Source organism: Aedes aegypti, chromosome 2, assembly GCF_002204515.2.
Source record: "Aedes aegypti strain LVP_AGWG chromosome 2, AaegL5.0 Primary Assembly, whole genome shotgun sequence".
In the NCBI taxonomy this organism is placed as follows: Eukaryota; Metazoa; Arthropoda; class Insecta; order Diptera; family Culicidae; genus Aedes; species Aedes aegypti.
The window spans coordinates 117,222,667-117,243,397 of record NC_035108.1 but is presented as its reverse complement, the minus strand read 5'-3'; the positions used below and the strand labels follow the sequence as shown (position 1 = coordinate 117,243,397).

The 20,731-nt window shown below is 42.5% G+C and overlaps 1 protein-coding gene across 2 annotated transcripts in view; it reads right to left on the bottom strand.

Moving 5' to 3' along the window:
- LOC5578584 (PR domain zinc finger protein 1) overlaps positions 1-20,731 on the bottom strand; it is a 188,797-nt gene that overhangs the window by 57,840 nt on the left and 110,226 nt on the right. The window contains exon 1 of one of the 2 annotated variants that reach the window (XM_021842087.1): positions 118-904. The exons of the other annotated variant lie outside the window; for it this stretch is intronic. The gene's annotated coding sequence lies outside the window, so the exon portion shown is untranslated. Of the gene's footprint in view, positions 1-117; positions 905-20,731 lie in introns of those variants that run through there. 2 annotated transcript variants of the gene reach the window in all.

The following is a 20,731-nucleotide window of genomic DNA, read 5'->3' as shown; positions in this document are numbered from 1 at the left end:
GCAGTCCTTAAAGACAAAATTTGATAACTTCGAAGTATTATAAAGTATAAGTATAAATGTGTTTTCCTAATAATCCAAATCCGTTTTCACACCGGATCCACGTCAAATCATACGTACTTGCTCTCATATCCGCCAACAACCGTCACCAAGATCCGGAACCATCCAACGTCCAGGCCCGGTCGGAAAATCACTCCACGGAACAAGTCCTTAATTTGGATCGGTTCGATAATATGAAAGTGGCCACACAGGCCCTTCTGTTTTCACTTTCCGATACACACCACACTCGTAGCAAAAACTCACAACAGAGCTTCTCTTCCTTTCTCACTCTGATCTCGCTGAATGCCTGTAGCAATATCCCAAATGCTCCACACTCGCGGTTTGTGAGTCGCTTTTCGCCAAATCAACCGAAAACGATGATGACATACGAAGACTTGTGCAGGTACCTCATCTAAATATTACAACTCGGCGCCGGTCGTAAAACCCGACAATTACTACAACTATCGCACTCTGTTTTCCTCGGCTTGTCGGTTACACGACAACGACGACGATGAAGAGCGCGAGGATGCACTCGTTTCGGGATGCGCTTACGTTGTTGCAATATTTGTAAACTTACACACCCCTTTTTCACTTCGGCCCAACAAAAAAAAAGCCCAGGTACTTCCTCTTCCTGTTTGCGCAGATTGGAAAATTTTCACCGATTCAGAATTTTCCCATTGATTGTGGAATCAACTAAGCACCTTCAATATCGTAATCGCGTTCAACCGTCAAAGAAAAAACGCGTGCAGAATCCTCTAGTAGAGAATCCTTCCAACTTCACCGCCGTCTCACTGCTCAATGTTTGATGGCCCGTTTCGGTCCGGACCTAAGACAACAATATTTACAGTGCCGATCCTTGCTGGCGGTAGCCCGAAGTCGTTCTAAAACGGTTGCCACCACAAGGCTTACATTGTTGGGCCACTTCGTAAGGACGCGCTCGGAGAGAGAGTGCACGACATTCCACCGAGAGTGAGTTACCACCACCCATTTCTGTATTGCGGAACTTGCAAAGGGTGGTCGTTCTGTTTTGATGCATGGGGAGGAAAAGTGTTGCGCTTCCTCTGACCGCAGACGGCGAGTGAGTGCGATACGGTTAAAAACAGAATGGTTTGTTTGGGGAAATTGGCAAGCTTTCAGCTTTCGACGTTCGATCGTCTGTCTGCCCGGTACGAGGGGTGATTGAATGTTGGGAATTGTGCAACTCGTGGTGCGGATGTGTCAGAACGGGTCATTAACCTGGGTGGAAATCGAACTTCTTGAGTGGCGCTTGGCGATCGAAATCAAATTCGGTGGGATGTACTGAAGATCGAAGAACCTTAGAAGGACGCAAACGAATTGTGTAAGACTAATAGGGTTTTTACCCTTGCGAAGGATGCGACAAGTAGAGAGATCGGACGATACTATGAATTATTCGAAAAAAGTAATAACATTTCCGAATGATTTTTTTTATTACAGGCTTAGTTGCCAAAACAAATAGAAATGGGACTACATCTCTGAGAAGAACTGTTTTATCTTCATATCATAGAAAGTGGCTATTGTTATACAAAATCGGCACTCTGAAATAAAGTGATACAACATTGTTAACTAGTTCAATATCCGAGCTACATCTGATCAAATGAAAGTATCTTAAGCATCGCTTAAGTTTAAAAAATATTCCATGCTATCTGAGGATCAGGTACGGTTTGGGGAATCCCTGTAAGAATACTTTAAATCATACTTAGAAACATTATTTAAGGAATCCCAAATAACCTCTGGAAGAATATCTAAAGCAACTCCTGGCGGAATTCGTGAAAGATTTTTTTTATGAAATCCGTGTAGTAATCACTCTAAAACGGACAAAAGGATCCCATTTTGTTGCATGCAAGTACAAGCAATCCTTCTTCAGGTGAATACATGTACTTCTTCAGGTGGATACATGGCCTTCAACCTGTTGCAGCAACAAGGCTTAGATCAAACAGGTCCTTAACTAACCAGTAGGTCTACACTCCTGCCGATGACAACTACAAGCCTTTCTTCGGACGTGTTTCATACCTGAGGACTCGTAACAATCCTTTACTCCAACTTACCCTTCAAGAGTCACATCTTCGACTACTAAGTCGTTCGTATGCTTCGTCCATAATCCGAGGTCTTCCTTATTTCAATCCTGCCCTTCGAGCTCCTTCTGATTAGTTCATCTAGTCTCATGTACGGCCTTCGTTCCTGATAGATTCCGTCCAATCGCGTACTGTGTAATGTGGTTTAAGCGGGGATTCACTATTTAGATCGATTCATGCAGTTTGAACATTTTCCTGGGTCCAAAACTTATTGAAGCATGTCAGCAAAGAACTTGAGCTTGAGCTTGATTGACCGCCCGTGGCTACTATTCCAGTATCGCCAGATCAGCTGCACTTGCCCAAAGTGCTGATAATCTTCTATTTTTAGGCAACAATGGTGCCTGCTACGTCAGAATGCAGATCAATGAGGGAAAGGAAGAGGAATTTATATTGCATTTAAAACTGGCCCGGTTATACCTCTGCATCTACGCCAGTTCATGCATGAAGGTATAAATTTAAGGTAATTTTTTGGCAGGTAATTTGATTAGCAGGCTGCCTATGTTCAGGGGTGGAAGAAATGAAGCCAGGGGAAACAGTTTCTTGTCCGTCTCTGGTTATAGCGATTGCTACAAACGAGTGGAAGATAGAAGCAAGTGGAGGGTACAATTACAAAGTACGAGGAAAGGGGGGACGGACCAAAAACTGAACCCATGACCTTCGGCTTATGGAGCAGAAGCGGTAGCCGTGAAACCACCATCCTTGTCATTACTCAGGTGGGATCCGAACTTATTGAAGCTTGCCTGCAAATAGCACGTCAAATGTCCACACCTCTTTTGACAACGATAATTTGACGATTATTTGCTGAATAAAAGTAGAACAAATCACTCTCAAGCTAATTTCAGTGGAATAAACTGTTATTCAGCTAGTTGCTTGGGTATTGACGACTCCTACAACTAGGATGAATTTTCTCTACTCCAGAGACCCTTAATTAATTGTGCAGGCCACCTCAATGGTTAAACAACATGGTACACCTAAACCTCTTTTAACGCTCACTTGTTTTTAGCCCCCTCTTTTAACGCTAGAAATTCCAACTTACTCTCCTACCTGATGACGACCTTCGAGAACCAATGTAATATGGGTATTTCTGAAACGGGACGAGAGAGTAGATGACGGAAATTGATTTCTGACGCCATTTAAAACAAAGATGACTTCCGGTTCGTGAAAATCCTATGAGATCTATGCAATATGGGTATTTACAAAACGGAACCGATGAGTAGATGCCGGAAATCGATGTTTCACGCCATTTTGAAAATCAAGATGGTGATTTTAGATCCTGTTTCATAAATTCCAAATTCAAATTCCAAAATGGCGCTATGGTTTCCGTAATCCCTATTGATACCCTTGAGAAGAACCACGGATAAACCTCACATTTTCGCAAAACCCCTTGAAAACAAACGAAAAGCTTTTTTGGCTTCTAATTCCGTTTACGCCCCAAATTGCAACGCTCCCTCTTTCTACGGTCAAATTTTTTAACGCTCCCCCAGTAAGAAGCGTAAAAAGAGTTTTGGCTGTTTATATAAGAGTAATAATTTTTAAGGCTTCTACTGGGATAGCAACTTTTGTATAAGAATATGAGATCCGGTACAGGACTCCTTCCAAGTGATAATGTCATTCATTTGGATTAACATAAATTCTAGATTACTCAAACTTCAGGTCAAAACTAAAAAACACTACACCTGAAAGATACTTCTGAAGTCGCCGGACATCTCCATAAGACTCAGATCCTATTTTGATTTGAAGGCTTTTAAAGCTTGCGCCAAATCAACTTAAAACGCGACGATACTGAAACTTAAAATTGCGAAAAATGGGCTAAAACGCTGCATTTTGATGTTATTAATGAAGCGTTGAAGAACAAGTAAGCTTACACATCTTTAGAGATTTGAGGGAATGTTGAAAGTTTTGGCCTGCCAAAACTAATCATTCGCAGCGCAGCAACCTTACAAAAGCGAGATATGATATGCCAATATTATTGCAGGAGTCAATTTCAGATATCATTTCTAAATTTTTCATATCTATCAAGTTATTATCATTTTTTTCTATTCATATCAAAATTAGCTACTGCTAAGCTTTTTTCGCCTGCTCTGGATGTTTTACACAATTTTTGAGATTAACTAGTTAAATTTCAAAAAACCAACGGAATCCTGGAAAACGCTCTGCAGGATTTTCCTGGAAAACCTCGGTTAGCATTCCTGGAGAAATTTCAATTGACATAATCGAAGGAAGTGATTGGATAATTGCTGTAGCATATCCTGATAGAGACCCTCAATGAACTTTGATACATGAGATGAGACAATGAGTTGAGACAGCGAAACACCTTTGTAGGATTAGACTACAGTAAAATTTGGATGCAATACTGGGAAAATCCCGAGTAAAAAATCTGGTGATGCGTCATGCAAGATTTTTTGAAGGAACTCCCGGAAAAAGTTCTAGAAGAATATCCGGAGTTAAAGCTTCAGGGTTCAGCGAAAAAATCCCAGAAGAGCTCTTGGAATATTTCCCGCAATAACCAAGTAAGAAATTCTGCAACAGTTGCAGTGGAATCCCTGAGGGAAGTTTTGAAAAAAAAAATCTTGTAGGAATGACTTGAAAACTGGCTTTAAACTCCAACGTAGAAACTGGGGAAGGAATTCTCGTAGAGTTATCCGTCTGAGGTCACCCATGAACCTGCTTTTTTACCATACTATCAATCTTGTCTCACCACACCATTCCCGAAGAAGCTACGTAGTCTATGACTGAGCTCGAAGGATCCTCTTCGAGAGTTGTTGAAGGGTTTCCAAAGAAATCCCAAAAGTTCTTATGGATTGATGAAGGGACTTCTTAGTTCAAAACATGTTAAAACCAGAAACGCTGAAAGAATCTCTTTAGAACTCTTCGTAAATCCCTGGCACTCTATGGAACTCTTTGAAAGTCCCTGAGAGTCATTTGTGAACTCCATGGTACCCGTTTGTTAAGGTCATGGTCAAAATCTTACAAATTAAAATGTCGCTAGAGTTTCCATTTCTAACTAATACGTGACACACAATTGATTATAAGATTATTTCCGAAAATTGCTAGAGTTCCAAGGGCATCTTAGATATTCTCACGAATTCCTAAGGCTTTTCAATATTTTAAAGAGATTCTCATGGGTTTTCAATGTGTTTTAGAGTGCCAAACGGTTCATAGAGATGCTCAGAGTTTCTTAGAAGTATCAAAGAAGCTTTCATGGTATCCCTATGAAAGCTCAGAGATACGCAAAGAGTTGCGAAGCCCCAAGGAAGCCTTTAAAATGAACAACCTCTGGTTATTTTTTTTTTTTTCACAAGGAAATTCGAATTTTTACTTGAGAGGGAAGAAAACTAGAGCACGACAGAGCTTAGCCTTTTGTTTCAAAATCGACATGTGCTACTATGATTGAGACCAGCACTTTACGTGGTCGATGAAAATATCATTGGGAAAAGAATAGCAGCATCTGGAATATACCCTCCATATTAGACCAGAAACTTTTTCATTTTTATTTAGTGCGAAGTTGAAGATAATATCTCAATTACCATTCCAAAGAAACATTTTTAAAATGTCCCTAAGTCAGTTATTGATCCAAATTTAAATGCCCATGATCGTAGTTTAGCTGTTGATGTTCCCATATGAATTTTGAAATACAAGGAGTCATTTTTTATTTCGCCAAGAAATGAAAAACACGAAATTGGGAAAAGTATTTGCTTTCCTATAGAAAACATCATTCCTTCCACGAATTGAAAGTGGAAATAGTGCTGTGAGAAACTATAATTTTCATTACTCACGATTGAAATTGTTCATGCGTCAGTTGTCAATCACGCAACTCAGCAGTCAAAAATCATGGACGAGTTGACTTATCTTTTTGTTTCTTTTTTCGTATTTCCACGGCATACTCACACACGGCAATGATTTCTTGTAAGCCTGGTAGAACTATACCCAAGTAACAATTCCACAACAATTTGGCATTCGTGTAGATTTATTGATGTTTTATGACAGTTACGTGAACGCTATGATAGCTAGAGGCGGCATTTAAAGTTGCTAGAAGTTAAAATTTTGTGGCTACAAAACTAGCTTTATTGCAACATATAATACCTCATTTAAACTGCATATGGTGGCTGAATTATACTTATTTGTGACGGCTATGATAAAAGATTGATATAATACACCTTGTTGTCACAACAGCTGCTTGAAAACTGATTGACTTGCACTTCAATCTTGATAGTTTACCTTATTTATGCCTAATTAATCAGTATTTGGGCTCTTAAGATGCATTGCGAAAACTTATTCCTGACGAAAACTATAACAAACTAATGTTCATTTTCATTGTTTCTGCGTATATTCTTCATAATAGCATACCTAAACTTCAAACTTTGTTGAATGCTGCTTGGTTACCATGAAAAGCGAAAAAAGCTGCATCATCTTCAATCAGCATTTGTCACGGCAATTTTACATCCACAAATTCCGAATCATAACAATGTGCCCTTATTTGTGTATTAATGATGACCAAACAGCATTTGTCGATGACAATCTATCAATTTAGGTTCCGCCATATTAATTTCACTCCGGTTACCACGATTTCAATTTTTCAAATCATAATACCTCCATGAATTTTCGCGCATTTTATGCTGTGGTGTGATGATTAAACTGAATGAATACAGTTTAAAGCACAATTACAGCCCAATCCAAATGCTAAATAACTAAAAATATGCCACTTACAGAAGAGGCACAGGTAAATTATCTTCTTACTAATCACAGTAAATCTCACTTGGCACTAAAGATTTGAGCACTAGCACAAATAAATTACTTCAAATAAAAAGCACTACGAAATAATTTATCACAGACGTTTTTTTTCAATCTTATTTTGTTTTGTTTACGTTGGAATGAATCCGGCAAGATCGACGTTATAATAAAATCATTTTCAAGATGATGCGACATTCATCTAGAACAGGTGGCCTCAAAATAGCTACCATAAATGCTATTTTGCTTTATTCGTATGACATAATTATACACTTTATAGCCTCTTTCAGAGTGGGCCAATTAGTCACGTTCTAATCTACAAGAGGTTTTGGGGGATGCAATGAAGGCAACAGTGCCTTGACCGTGGTTTTATGGGTGTTTATTTATAGCACCCTGGAAGTAATTCGTAAAACTAAAATTGTTACTTGGGTAGTAACCCTTTCTAATGTAATAACAACATTCGGTTTACACGAGATTTTGACAGGCCTTATAGCTGAATCATTTTTGCCGGCTTGAGTGTGATAGAGTCATTTTTCACGAAAACTCAAGCATGAGATTTTCAAAACAGATCTTTAATGAGTTTGGTCTCGCAGGAGAGCTCACTTATTGAGATATGAGTGTGAGTTTTTCAACACTAAGTGGAGAGTCTAAGCTTTTTATTGTAAAATTGATAATATGTCTGAGTAATATTTTTGAACGTAATTTAGCTTTATATTCCGCAAAATTCTATAGTATACCTTCAGTAACCGAATAATTTTACCAAATTTTTGACGTTGGATAACGTCTTACGGCAACATACTGGGGTACAATTTCGAAAAACGAAAAATCGCTCGCGTCACGAAAAGTGGTTAGATTTTGACTGTTAATAACTTACTAACGCCCGCATGAATTTTCAAGATTCTTGCACCAATCGATTGCAAATCTTTCTACGAATCTACTCAAATAATGAAAACTATTGATTTTCATGACTAAACTATTGAAAAATAGGTAAATATCGAGGCATGTCTTATTTTTCATAGAAAAGCACATTTTTCTTGCTGTTATAAGGTTTTGACGTTTTGAAGTTTACATGTGCCGTAATTTCGAGTGAAATTGATCATTTTTCATGGTTTTTCGTGTCTGTTTTCAATCATGTTGAAAATGCCAAACAACTGAATACAAGTACGACGGTCAACCTCTTTGGCTCATGTGCCAAAATGTTATAACAAATGTGGTTTTAGTGCTAAAAATCATCCCTTAAATAGAAAATCGGGGAATCCCATTTCGGGGTGAAATTGATCACTTGTCAATGCGATTATTGTTATTTTTTGAAACGACTCTACATAATGAATATGAGCTCCCTGAATTCGAATATTCTTGCAAAATGCTTAATAATGCAATATGTAAAGAAATAATGAATAGTTAATTTCTATAATTGTGATAAAAACGCCTAGATGTAGGCAATTTCTTAAGGAAAAACCTGATATCCAACAGAAATTTAATTATTTCAACCGTATGAGCTAATTGGTACCAGTTTAGAAGATGAAATCGGGCTCGGGGATATATTTTAAGCATCCTTACAAACTTTACTTACAGTGACCCCACAGTTATGGATCAACTAAGGGTCATTTTTCAGAACAAAATATGATTAAAACACATGGTGATACTGTACAAATTAAAATTACCTTCCTGACCATGCAGAAAATAGTTGTTTTCGAGAATACAGCTCAAAATTCTCGGTTATTTACCAAAAAGTGTCGATTTCAATAGAAATTCCAAACGATGTCCACCCCACAGATGTGGATCAGTGGGAGAGGAGGATTCTATTATGGATCAAATCGACTCATATTATGGATCAGAACACTATAAAAGCAATTTATCTGTGAGTTAAACGAATGGTGTGTTAGAGAAAGCATACGTTTTGGCGTTTCTTTCGGAATCGTCTTATCTTTGATTCATAACTGTGGTATGGGTTTCAATGCCCCAAAGATATGAATCAACGCTTCTGGGAATACGGTTGACATTTTATTTCATACGGACGGAAAAAATATACTTAAGCATATTATGATTGATTACGATGCTGTACAGATTTATGGTTAACGTAGGTAAAATGTGTTCTGCTAAATTGCACCTGTATTTGATGAGATATTCCCGTTTTATTCCAACTCTGATCCATACCTGTGTGCTATCCATAATTGTTGGGTGACTATACTTTGAAAAATTCCGTTGTCATCGTCGCTACCTACATGCAAATGCATGCTAGAGCGATCAGAGTATCAATTTGTCAAACAAAGAGCTAAAACTAATCAGCAACAGCTAACTAGAAAACTAATCAACCAACATTATAATTGATAAATAAATTAATAAATCAATTAATAGTTATAGATGAAGTGTCTCTGGTTGTAACTCTTTTACATCGAATGACCCGTTTTGTTTGAAATTGTGCTGCAATTCAATTTAAGCGCGTTCTCCACGGATACGACGAGTCAGTTGGATGTCCTTCGGTATGATGCTGACACGCTTGGCTTGGATCGCGCACAGGTTGGTAATCCTAAACAAACCGATCAGATAGGCCATTCGCTTCCTGCAGGACCATGACGGCCGAGCTCTGGAATCGCAGATTTGTCTCTACATTTCTCCGGATACCACTACGAAGCAGAAAAAGTTCTTCATGGTGCGGAACTTCTTCGAGTATAACGGTCTTTTTTTTTTTTTTTTTCCTTCTAAGCAATGGGGGGATAATCTGCTCAACAGACTCCGGACCGAGGTCCAGGAGTGTGGGGTTGGGGACCATTTACTACGTACAAGCAGTAAACAGGACTACACCCCCGACCCACTAAACCATTTCCATTGCCGCTAAACCCTTCGTCTCTCCGGGACCACCAAGAAGGCATTGCTTCGGAGAGGGGCTACTGCACATCGCATCCTCCAGGTTAGCTGCGTAGCCATGCAGCAACGAACATCGATGACACGCTTATGGGGGTCCACCAAGGTAGCATGCTGGCGCATTGCCAGCTTCCCGGGTGGTCCTCCCCTCCCGTTGTCCGCTGAAGGCGGGCAGGGTCGACCACTAAGCCCGCGCCCAGCTGCACCGCAGGTATCAAGAACTGATACTGCGGGCTTCGCAATTTGACCTACTGAAGGCTCAGGCCCTATCAGCTAGCACGAGCTGGGATTGCTGACGAAGGGGCCTCCACCTGCCCCGAACAACCAGAGGCTCGTACCCACCCAGTAGGCCGGCGCCACGACAGCAGCGCTACCAGGATGTTCTCCCCGCGGCCACTTAATCGCTGTAAGGGTCGATTTCGACCGTAGGACACCGGTATGACCTACGTAGCCGACTGCGAACCCTTGGACCACCTGTTGATTAGCGTCTGCACTAGTCACTCCTCGAGTCCACACGCCACCTCCTTTGGAGTTCCGAGACGATGTGGGTGATAGCCGATGAAACGGCATTCCAGCCAAACTCGTCTGCACACATCCTCTGGACCAAATTGTCCGGAGTCGTGTCCCGACCGCATGTGGCAAACATGCGGTCACGCATTGTGCGGAAACGCGGGCACACGAACAAAACGTGTTCCGCCGTTTCCTCTAAACCTGCACAAAATGGACATTCGGGAGAACCCGCATGACCGAAACGGTGTAGATATTGTCTAAAGCATCCATGACCCGAAAGGACCTGTGTTAGGTGGAATGTTAGTTCCCCATGGCGCCTATTGACCCAGATATCTAACCTCGGAATCAACCTGTGAGTCCACACTCCCTTGGTGGAACTGTCCCACGCACGCTGCCATTTGACCATGGAGGCCAGTCTGGCAGTCCTGCGTATGCCTCTTGTGCCGCGCATTTCGAAGCACTCTATGTCTTCCATGATAAGGATACCAATAGGCATCATACCGGTGATGACACAAAGTGCATCGTGTGACACGGTACGGTACGCGCTCGCAACCCTCAGGCACATTAGCCTATAAGTACTCTCTAGCTTGCTACGGTAGCTATCGGTACTCAAAGCCGTGCCCCAAGCCGGGCCACCATACCTCAGTATGGACGAGGCGACACTGGCCAGAAGCTTACGCTTGCTGGCGTGCACCGCAGAGCTATTGGACATCATCCGGGACAGTGCCACAATAGCTGTGGAGGCTCTCTTGCAGGCATAATCGACATGGCTACCGAAGGTAAGCTTGTCGTCGATCATCACCCCCAAGTGTTTGACGGAGCGCTTCGAAGTGATTGTGCAGTCGCCTACACTGATCACCGCTTGCTGCACCGACTTTCGGTTGTTGACAACAACAGCCTCCGTTTTGTGGTGAGCCAATTCCAGTTTCCTGGAGCTCATCCACTCCTCCACAATTGCGATCGAGTGGGCTGCAGTCAATTCCACTTCTTCGATCGATTCACCGTAGACCTCCAGCGTAATATCGTCGGCAAAGCCAACGATGACCACACCCGCCGGGAATTTTAATCTCAACACCTCGTCGTACATGACATTCCATAACACCGGACCCAGGATGGAACCTTGCGGGACTCCTGAGGTTATGTGAAAGCACTTCAGACCCACCTCTGTGTCATAGACTAATACCCGATTCTGGAAGTAACTTCCGAGAATCTTGTACAGGTACTCGGGTATCCCCAGACGCAGGAGCGCATCAGCAATAGCCGCCCAACTGGCACTATTAAATGCATTCCTTACATCCAGAGTCACTACTGCGCAGTAGCGAATACCCCTCCTCTTACGCTGGAGTGCTATCTCAGCAGTTTTCTTAACCGCCAGAATAGCGTCTACAGTGGACCTCCCTTTCCGGAAGCCGAATTGGTTGCCTGAGAGACCATTTACACCCTCGGTGTACCTCGACAGTCTGTTGAGGATGATCTTCTCGAGCACTTTCCCCACCGTGTCAATCAAGCAAATTGGTCTATACGCCGACGGGTCACCGGGTGGTTTCCCCGCCTTTGGCAATAGTACCAGGCTCTGCCTCTTCCACGCATCTGGAAATACTCCCTCGTCCAGGCATATCTGCATAGCAGATCTGAACATACCGGGAGCCTCCAAGATTGCGACTTTGAGGGCCAGGTTTGGAACTCCGTCCGGACCTGGTGCCTTCCCCATGCTTAGGGATTTTGCAATCCCTACAAGTTCCTCATCAGTTACTCTATCCTCATCGCCAGCCCCAATCCCCGGCTATCCTACAAAAGGAGGCCATGGGCTAGGGTTGTGGCGCGGGAAGAGCCCCTCGATGATCCCCTCCAGCATCTGTGGAGATTGCTCCGTAGGAGCAATTGCACCTCTTGTCTTCGCCATTACGATCCTGTAGGCATCACCCCACGGGTTCGCGTTGGCACTCTGACAGAGTCCCTCGAAGCAGGCCTTTTTGCTTGCCCTTATCTCAGACTTCAGCGCGACTTTGGCAGCGGTGAACACCGCCCGTCGTTCTTCACGCTCCTGCTCGGTACGTGCTCGCTGCATCCGTCTCCTGGCCCGTAGGCAGGCACGGCGCAGGTTCGCAATAGCTTGAGTCCACCAGTATGTCGGTGGTCTCCCATTCCTAGGGTGGACTTTTCTAGGCATGGTCGCATCGCATGCACGCGTAAGCACCGCTACCAGTTCGTCCCCGCTTAGGCCGAGTAGGTTACGCTCACGGCGGAGCGCCTCCCTAAGTACTTCATTATTGAAGTACGATGTCTTCCACCTACGAGGGCTTGGCCTTGACCTAGCCGCTTCCTCAACCCGCTGCCTGCTGTTGTTGTAGTCGATACTGTAGCGAACCGCCAGGTGGTCGCTGTGAGTGTAGGCATCGTCTACCCTCCAGTTCGAACTACTCGTTAGGCCAGGACTACAAAAGGTAACGTCGATAATCGACTCCGCTCCGTTACGGCTGAAGGTACTTTTGGCACCAACATTAGCCAGATCGACATCTAGCACGGCCAGTGCCTCTAGCAGGATTTGACCTCGCTGGTTCGTGTTACGGCTTCCCCATTCCACGGCCCAGGCATTGAAGTCACCCGCTATTACAACTGGCCTTCGCCCTGTCAGCGCGGTCGTCATGCAGTCCAGCATCTGCGTGAACCGCTCGGTCGACCAACTCGGAGGCGCATAGCAGCTACAGAAGAGGACCCCGTTTACTTTGGCGATCACGAAGCCCTCGTAGGTAGTAGACACCAACTGCTGGACAGGGTATTTACCCGTTGTCCATATCGCCGCCATTTTTCCGGATCCATCCACGACCCAGTTGCCGTTGCCGGCGGGTACTCGGTATGGGTCCGATATGATGGCGATGTCCGTCCCCCACTCAGCAACTGACTGGTACAGCAGTTGCTAAGCTGCGTCACAGTGGTTCAGGTTCAGCTGCGTTACCTGCACTGTGATTTTTCGTTGATGGCTCGTTTGAAGGTCGGGCACCTTGAGCCTCCCGTTGGGTGATTGTTGTTCACGGACTTGCCGGAACAAATCAAGCACTTGGGAGGGTTCTTGCAGCCTAGTGCCTTATGACCTTCCTCACCACAACGCCTGCACAACTTAGTCCTATCAGGGCCTTTACAGCCCCAGGACTTGTGTCCAGGTTCCCTGCACCTAAAGCAGATCACTGGTTGCTCATGTATGTTCAGTGAACATACTGACCAACCAACCTTGATCTTACCTACCTTAGCGGACTTATTTGCGTCTGCCACAGGTAGGTGTACTAAGGCCACCTGGGTACCTGCCGGACCTTTCCGTAGCTGAACGGCGGTGGTGGGCACCTGCACTTCGCACTGTTGCCGCAGTGCCGTGACGAGCTCTTCTGCGTTAGTGATCTCGTCAAGTTTCATCACCTTCAGAGTCACTGACTGCGTCAGAGCAGTGTTGTGAAAAACTCAATTTCTCACAACTCACGCTTGAGATTTTTCATGCGTGAGTTGTCAATCATGCAACTCAGCAGTCAAAAAATCATGGATGAGTTGGCTCACCTTTTTAACTCATTGTCTCGTATTTCCACAGTTTACTCACACACGGCAATAATTTCTTGTTAGTCTGGTAAAATTATGTTAATCCTTTCTAACGTAAACAACAACATTCGGATTTCACGAGTTTTTGCCGGGTTTTGCGACTGAATCATTTTTTACGGTTTGAGTTGATTGAGTTGATTTTGCATCAAAATCTCAAGCGTGAGATTTTCGAAGCAGATCTCTAGTGAGTTTGCTCTCACGGGAGAGTGTATTGATTGAGATTTTGAGTGTGAGTCTATCAACACTGCGTCAGAGCCCTCACTTCAACACCAGCGCCAAGGACCTCTTCCGCCAAACTTTTGTAGGCGGCGCCCTTGCGCTCCTTGTCGCGCTTAAGCTCGAGGATCATTTCACCTGTACGAGTGCGTCTGACACTGCGTACGTCGGCTCCTAGATCCGCAAGCTTCGCGTCACTGCGCATCGCCTTCAGGACTTCCGAGTACTTGGACTCTTCCGTCTTGATGATGATCGCATCACCCTTTTCGCGCTTGGCACCTACCCTCCTACCTTTCTTAGGTCTGGTATCCCTGCGCTCCTGTTTCTGCTGTTTCTTCTTCTTCTTCTTCCTCACTACGGTTGTCCAGGGGGCGTCCCCCCCCCTGCTCCGCCCTGACCTGTGGTGATGGAGGACCTCTCAAAGGTCGCAACCCCCTGTTCCCATCACTCCGTGAGGGGCCAGCCTTTTCGGGCCCACCCTTCTCGGCTTTCCGGGACGCCTGGCTGGGGTCCGATTTTCCGGCACTTCTGCCGGTTTTCGGGGTCAGTATCCGCCTGGCCTTACGAGCGCCGCCGGGTAGCTCCTCCCCTGACGGCTGCCTCGCGCTTCTGCGATTGCTTGCTGTAAGCATTCGCTTCCACGCTTTTGGGGCTGCCCGCGAAAACGAAGGGTTCCGTCTGGGTAGACTTCGGCACCTTCAGTTCCACGGGTTCTGCCGCAGCCACAGTCACCATGGGTTCAGCATGGTTCTGCTTGGCCGCCAACATTGACTTACGAAGTCTAAGCAAGGCCTGCTTGAGGTCCTTGCTGATGTTAGACTTCGAGGACGCAAAGTCAATTATGGAGTCGAGCTGCTGTGCAGCCACTTCCATCGCAGAGAGCCCATCTCTACTTTTATTGATGGCCCTCATCAACCACGCTCCATCCATAACTTCACCCGATGCGTTAGCCGGGGATGAAATATGGGTTCCAGCACTGGCACTACGTGCACTGCTGCCTCCTCCTGCTTCTACTCTCCTCAACGGAGATCTAGCTAGCCCACTTCTTGCGAAGGGGTTCGCTTCCCTACTACTGCTACTACCTGCACTACCACTACTAATTTGATTGTTGTTTGAATTTGTACTCATTTTGGATCCCACGAGTAGCACGGGAAAAGAGGTCAACCACGCCAGAGCCCTGCATTAACGCGGTAAGGGACAAATACTGTGAGGGGTGCCCAGGTGCCCCACAGGCTCCGTTAATGGCCGAACATCTTTTTCACCCCTTCGACCATTCATTCCTCAGCACGGTTTTTCGCATCACACCTTGAATTGGGGTTACCCCGTTTGGTGGACTCTTACCACCGGAACGGGTTGTCCGTAGTTCTATTCTGGACGCCGGAACTACACGGCCACGAGTATAACGGTCTATCGGTGTTGAAGTGTTATCTGAACCAAACTTACACGACAGATTTTCTGTGCTAACACACAATGTCCACAATAGGACGGAATTGACATGCAACAAATAATATGAAAATTGATTGGATTTTTATCAGTAGAAATCTCTCATAAGTTTGTGCCGGTTTCGAGCCAGGAAATAGATGAAGCTAACGTTATCCAACGTCAACTTGGCGGTTGTATCTCGGAAACAACCTCTTACTTTTTGGTCAATTGGACGATATGGAAATGAAAAACATAAACATCATCACGTTGGGTGGTATCTGCAGAAATCTCGCATACCCTTAACTTTCAATCCTCGGGAATCCGAGTAAAGCCTCCGATTACTCTTTTGGAACCAAGAAAAGGTGTTTTTTATATCTTGAAAACTTCTCGAGATTAGGGAAACTCTCGAAAAAATCAACAAAATATCTAAAATGAGTTATTAGCAGAGGTTTTTGACTGAAAGATAACTTTTGAGTAAATTTAAAAGTTTTATACAACTACAGGCATCGGTCATCTGATAACAGCAAAAAGACTAGAGTAAAGTGGGGCAAAAGTTCGAGTGGGGTAAAAGTTTCTTTTTAAGATTTTTAGCTAAATTCAAAACAAATCTCAGAAATGTCATGGTGGTTCGAATGCTATTTAAGTAAGAGACTTTCAATCCAAATATCATGAAAATCGATTGAGATTTGGAAAAGTTATGGCTGTTTGTTGTTTTTCGACGTGAATATTGTAATTTTTGGTCAAACTTTCGTTGCATGGAACCAATTTAAGATAAAATCTTTTTCAATATTTTATGTAAGGGCGTTTCTAGGCCTATCATAAGGTTGCTTTGAGGTGTATTAGGTTTTGCATAAATGCTTGAAGACAATTTTTGGCCTATAGTGGGGCAAAAGTTCGAATCAGCGGGGCAAAAGATCGACCCATGCATAAAATCACGGAAAAAATTGCAAATTTCCTAAAATCCACATATTACCTTCAAATATAGTTAAATTTGCCTGATCGTTTGAAAACTGTCGCCAAAATTTTACATTTTCACTTGGTTTTGTGAAAAACTGCTATTTTTGAGTATATTACAATTAACATGGTATTGGGCAATGTTTTGATGAATATTTAGTGTGTATTTTTCGTCAAACTTAAGTTTACGGCTGGTGCAAAATATGCCTGTCATAAAAGGATCGATATTTTGTGTTTTAGCCATCGAACTTTTGCCCCACACTTGATTCGAACTCTTGCCCCACCGGTGGGGCAAAAGTTCGAATAAGACAATCAATTTTGAAACTGTTTCAACTAAAAATGGGTAAATATTTTGACACAAGTTTGTTCAGCAAAATAATAGCCAATATGTTGAAAGTTCACTGTATTGTATTTGTTTTGTTTTAACTGCTATTGTTTGCCTGGAAACTTTGATTATACCACTAAGGTCGAACTTTTGCCCCACCTTACTCTATTCACAAAACAAGGTTTGGCACTTTACATCAAGTAGTTGCAAAGAAGAACCGATAGCATTTGGCAAAGAGCATACAGTTTACTCTGGTTATGTCTAACGTCCAACTACATTTTTTTTTTTGAAATATCATTACGCCAAAAGTTGCAACCCTTATTTACAAGAAGGGAGACACAATTCGATTTAATTTGTTACCTTTGACATTTTTTACTATTTCAAGTTAATATCATGGAACGTCATCAAATCAACAATACTTTCAACTAACTTTATAAAATCTGTGAGATTGTTCTAGAAAGGTCGGAAAAAATACCAAGTTGTTTTGTCACATAGCTAAATATAATCGCATAACAGTCACATTGAGATAGGCCTCATAGTTTAGTGCTATTGAAATTTCTATCTGAATTGTTTTCGGTCTATTCATCCAATATGTTATAAAATTTGTACAAAATTTCAGCTTCAAATAAGTATTGTTGAGTTCGCATAAATTGACCAATTTCAACCCTCCTTAGCGTTTTGTATGAGTAATTGTATTTTTTTGTATGAGGCGTAATGCTTGAACTTACTCCCTTTCCCTCTAAAGTGTTATGTTATTTATGAATGGCGCCTTAGACGGTATCTACTCATTATTATTGATTGATATCACATTACCTTGAATACAAATTTACACATCTGTATGCATGATCAAGCAATGGTTCATTAGTTTTTACCTGGAACGAGAAAAAGAAAACAAATGCTTTAAAATGCGTTATCGTCTTACGTAAAAAGTAGTACATCTAATTAGACAATATAGTACAAAAAGGCAAAACATCTATGGTGCACCCCTCGTTTGAAACACAACTGCACTCATGAGGCCACCTTGCTCAATTGAGTGCATTGAAAAATGCAATTTTTTTATGAGAATTTTCTCACTCTTCTCTCAATTTCATCAGCAGAACCGAATTGCAATATTTTTAGCTGCGCGGCGCATTCACCGGGGGTAGTTTCCGATCCAAACCATCCCCAATCGTCTCCTTCCCGTCCTGGCGATCGGAGCAGCTCAAAACACTCCGGAGAGAGTTAGTATCGAGACGAAAGGGTTGCATTTTCGGTTTGTTTTTGTCGTCGTCGACGGTGTCGATTTCGTCGCGTCAATAACAAAACACACATACTACCATACGCAACGGGACACGGCGACGACGACGACGAAAATTTGCGGACTAACGACGACGCTTCCCAGTGGGGTAGGTCCAGGTCAGTGCAAGGTGTGCGAAGTTAGGGAGCAAGTAGCGCAACCAAGCGGTGCAGTATCCAAGGGTTCTCGTTCTGTAACACCACCAGTCTTGGGAACTGTGACCACAATTCACCACAGTTCATCGATTCTGCCATTCCACCAAAACACAAAGCAGCAGCAGCATCAATACCATCAGGCGTTGCGCTGCCAACGGTTCACACACTGCTTGACTGTTTTTGTCTCTCCACTATGACCATTTTCGGGCAGCTATTCCAAGCTGAATGATTGGAAAAAGTGTTAAATCATTCAATCGCTAATATTTCGCTTGTGTTTTCAACTAATTGAAATCTATTAGCTCTAACAGAAAGACCACAATCATTCCGTTACGATACATATAAACAAGTTCAATTTCATACTGCCTTTATCGAGCAAAAATGCAAAACCCCGAAAACCGCAAAAATCGTGTCACCACTGTGCTCGAGTCATTTCGCATTCGGGGTTGAAAAACGTTAGGAAGAAGAAGATTACATTTTTGAAGAGCTGTGACATTTTTTTGTTTTGAACCGTCATGGTTTGCTTTGGATTTTGATGGTCGTGTAGAAAGATGTAAATGTAGAGGCGGTAAATGTTTGCTACAGTACTTTTCTCATCCCTGAACACCACTACTACTATCAGCAGTTTGTAATGGAAATGCGGTACCGATGTTGCTTTGCGGGCGGGCTAGAGGTGAAGGAAATGTATGAGCGAATGATGCTAATGAGGAAAAAGTGTTTTTCCCACGGAACGGCGAACGGGAGTAAGTCAGGTATCAGGACGGAGTTGGAAATTGCAGAAAAGAGGAAGTGATTGAGGTGTGAATTTGAGTACAATTCAAATTAAAAATCGATGTGAAAATATGTCCAACGAATGTTTGAGGGCATTCTATAACACTGCGGAACACGTTTTTGTCTCAAGTACCAAAATACCACTATTTACTAAATTAAAGGTTGCTGAATCCGTTGCCGTTTTCAAAAATATCATAGCACGTCTAGTTTTTGACATATTCACTGTTGGATATCCTAAATGTGACTGTTTCAGCCAACTTGTATGGCAATTTATTCGCTTAATTGGTCACAAAATTCAAACTTCATGTGTAGAATAATTATTATCAAGAAAGTTCATAGTAGTTTCGATACCATATAAGAGAAACGAAAAATTTTGTATGGAGAATGCAACGATGTTGAAAGTATCAATTTAATCTCAATTTGTTCTGCAATTTCAAACAAATTATATCTGAAATGAAATGCATGCTTCAATAAAAACAGTGTTTTATACAACTTTGATTACCTGTAGCTAAATATCGTGACCTACTGGAGCATTTCTGAGGATGGCATCAGATACAGCAACCCCAAATATACTAGAGACATACAATATGATCCTTGAGACTCGTAGAAATGTCATTTTTGTTACGCTGTGTAATTACATTCAGTATATACCTCTGAATGAAGGGGCGTTTCTAAGCCTTGTGGTAACGTTTGTGGCTACAAAGCAAAGTCATGCTGAAAATGTCTGGTTTCGATTTCTGGACTATCTGGATGACGTTTTGTTGGATGTATCCTTGATTTCAGGGGGCATAAATAACTTTGTTTTTGGTAACTAAGGTTCTCAGTTAATATATTTGGAAATGCTCTTAAAAAGGAAGCTGAGAAGCATGATTTTTCCAAGTAGAGATGTATTGCCAAGATGAAAAAGAAGGCTTTCGGATCTACCAAGAACGTTTTTGCGTACAGTCGATTCAAATATTTTTTTTTTATAATTTTTGAATCAGAAAACAAGTTTAACTAGCGTAGCTAGCGATTTTCCGAACGTAATTCAATAATTCCTTTAGCATCCATAAAGTTTTGAATTCAATGGCCATTAAAAGTAATTTACAAACTTTTTTGAACCAATGATCTCTCGGAAGTTGATATACAGTCAACTCTCTCTAACTCGATATTGAAGGGACCATCGAGTTAGGGAGGTATCGACTTACAGAACACATAACTAGTGCAACTGCGATTCAAGGGACAACTCGATGGCCATGAAAACCAATTTTTACTATGGTTCTCTAGCTCGATATCGAGATACGGAAAATCGAATAAGGGAGTTAACTGTATAAGGTTTCATACATTTCCAAAAACTAAACCTTTTGACAAATGCTGAGCCCAACGAAATTTTAAGGTTGTGAGTAAGAAGCTACCATTTAGTATGGGTCTTCACAAATTTGCTTAATCTACTAGCGTGACTAGGGATCCTTCGAACGATGGTAACGTTTCTAGAAATTATGGACTATTCTTAAAGAGTTGGATAACCTTAAGATAAAGATGAATCGAAGCCAAACCTCGAAACTAGCTTGGGATGACCAATCGATCAAATTATCAGCCTGAAATTCTGTTCGGTTCTGAAGATTTGTGATCATGAAAATTTGACATTTGGCTTCAATTAATCTTTATCTTGAACAGCCGTTGAATTCAAAACATGGTAGAACTTTTTTGAAAGGGTCTTTAATGGTTTTGAACCTCATGAAAATCCCATGAAAGATTGATGGCTACGTAGACCTATACATATTTGAGTAGGTGGCGAGCCTCAAACAGTTGCTAACCC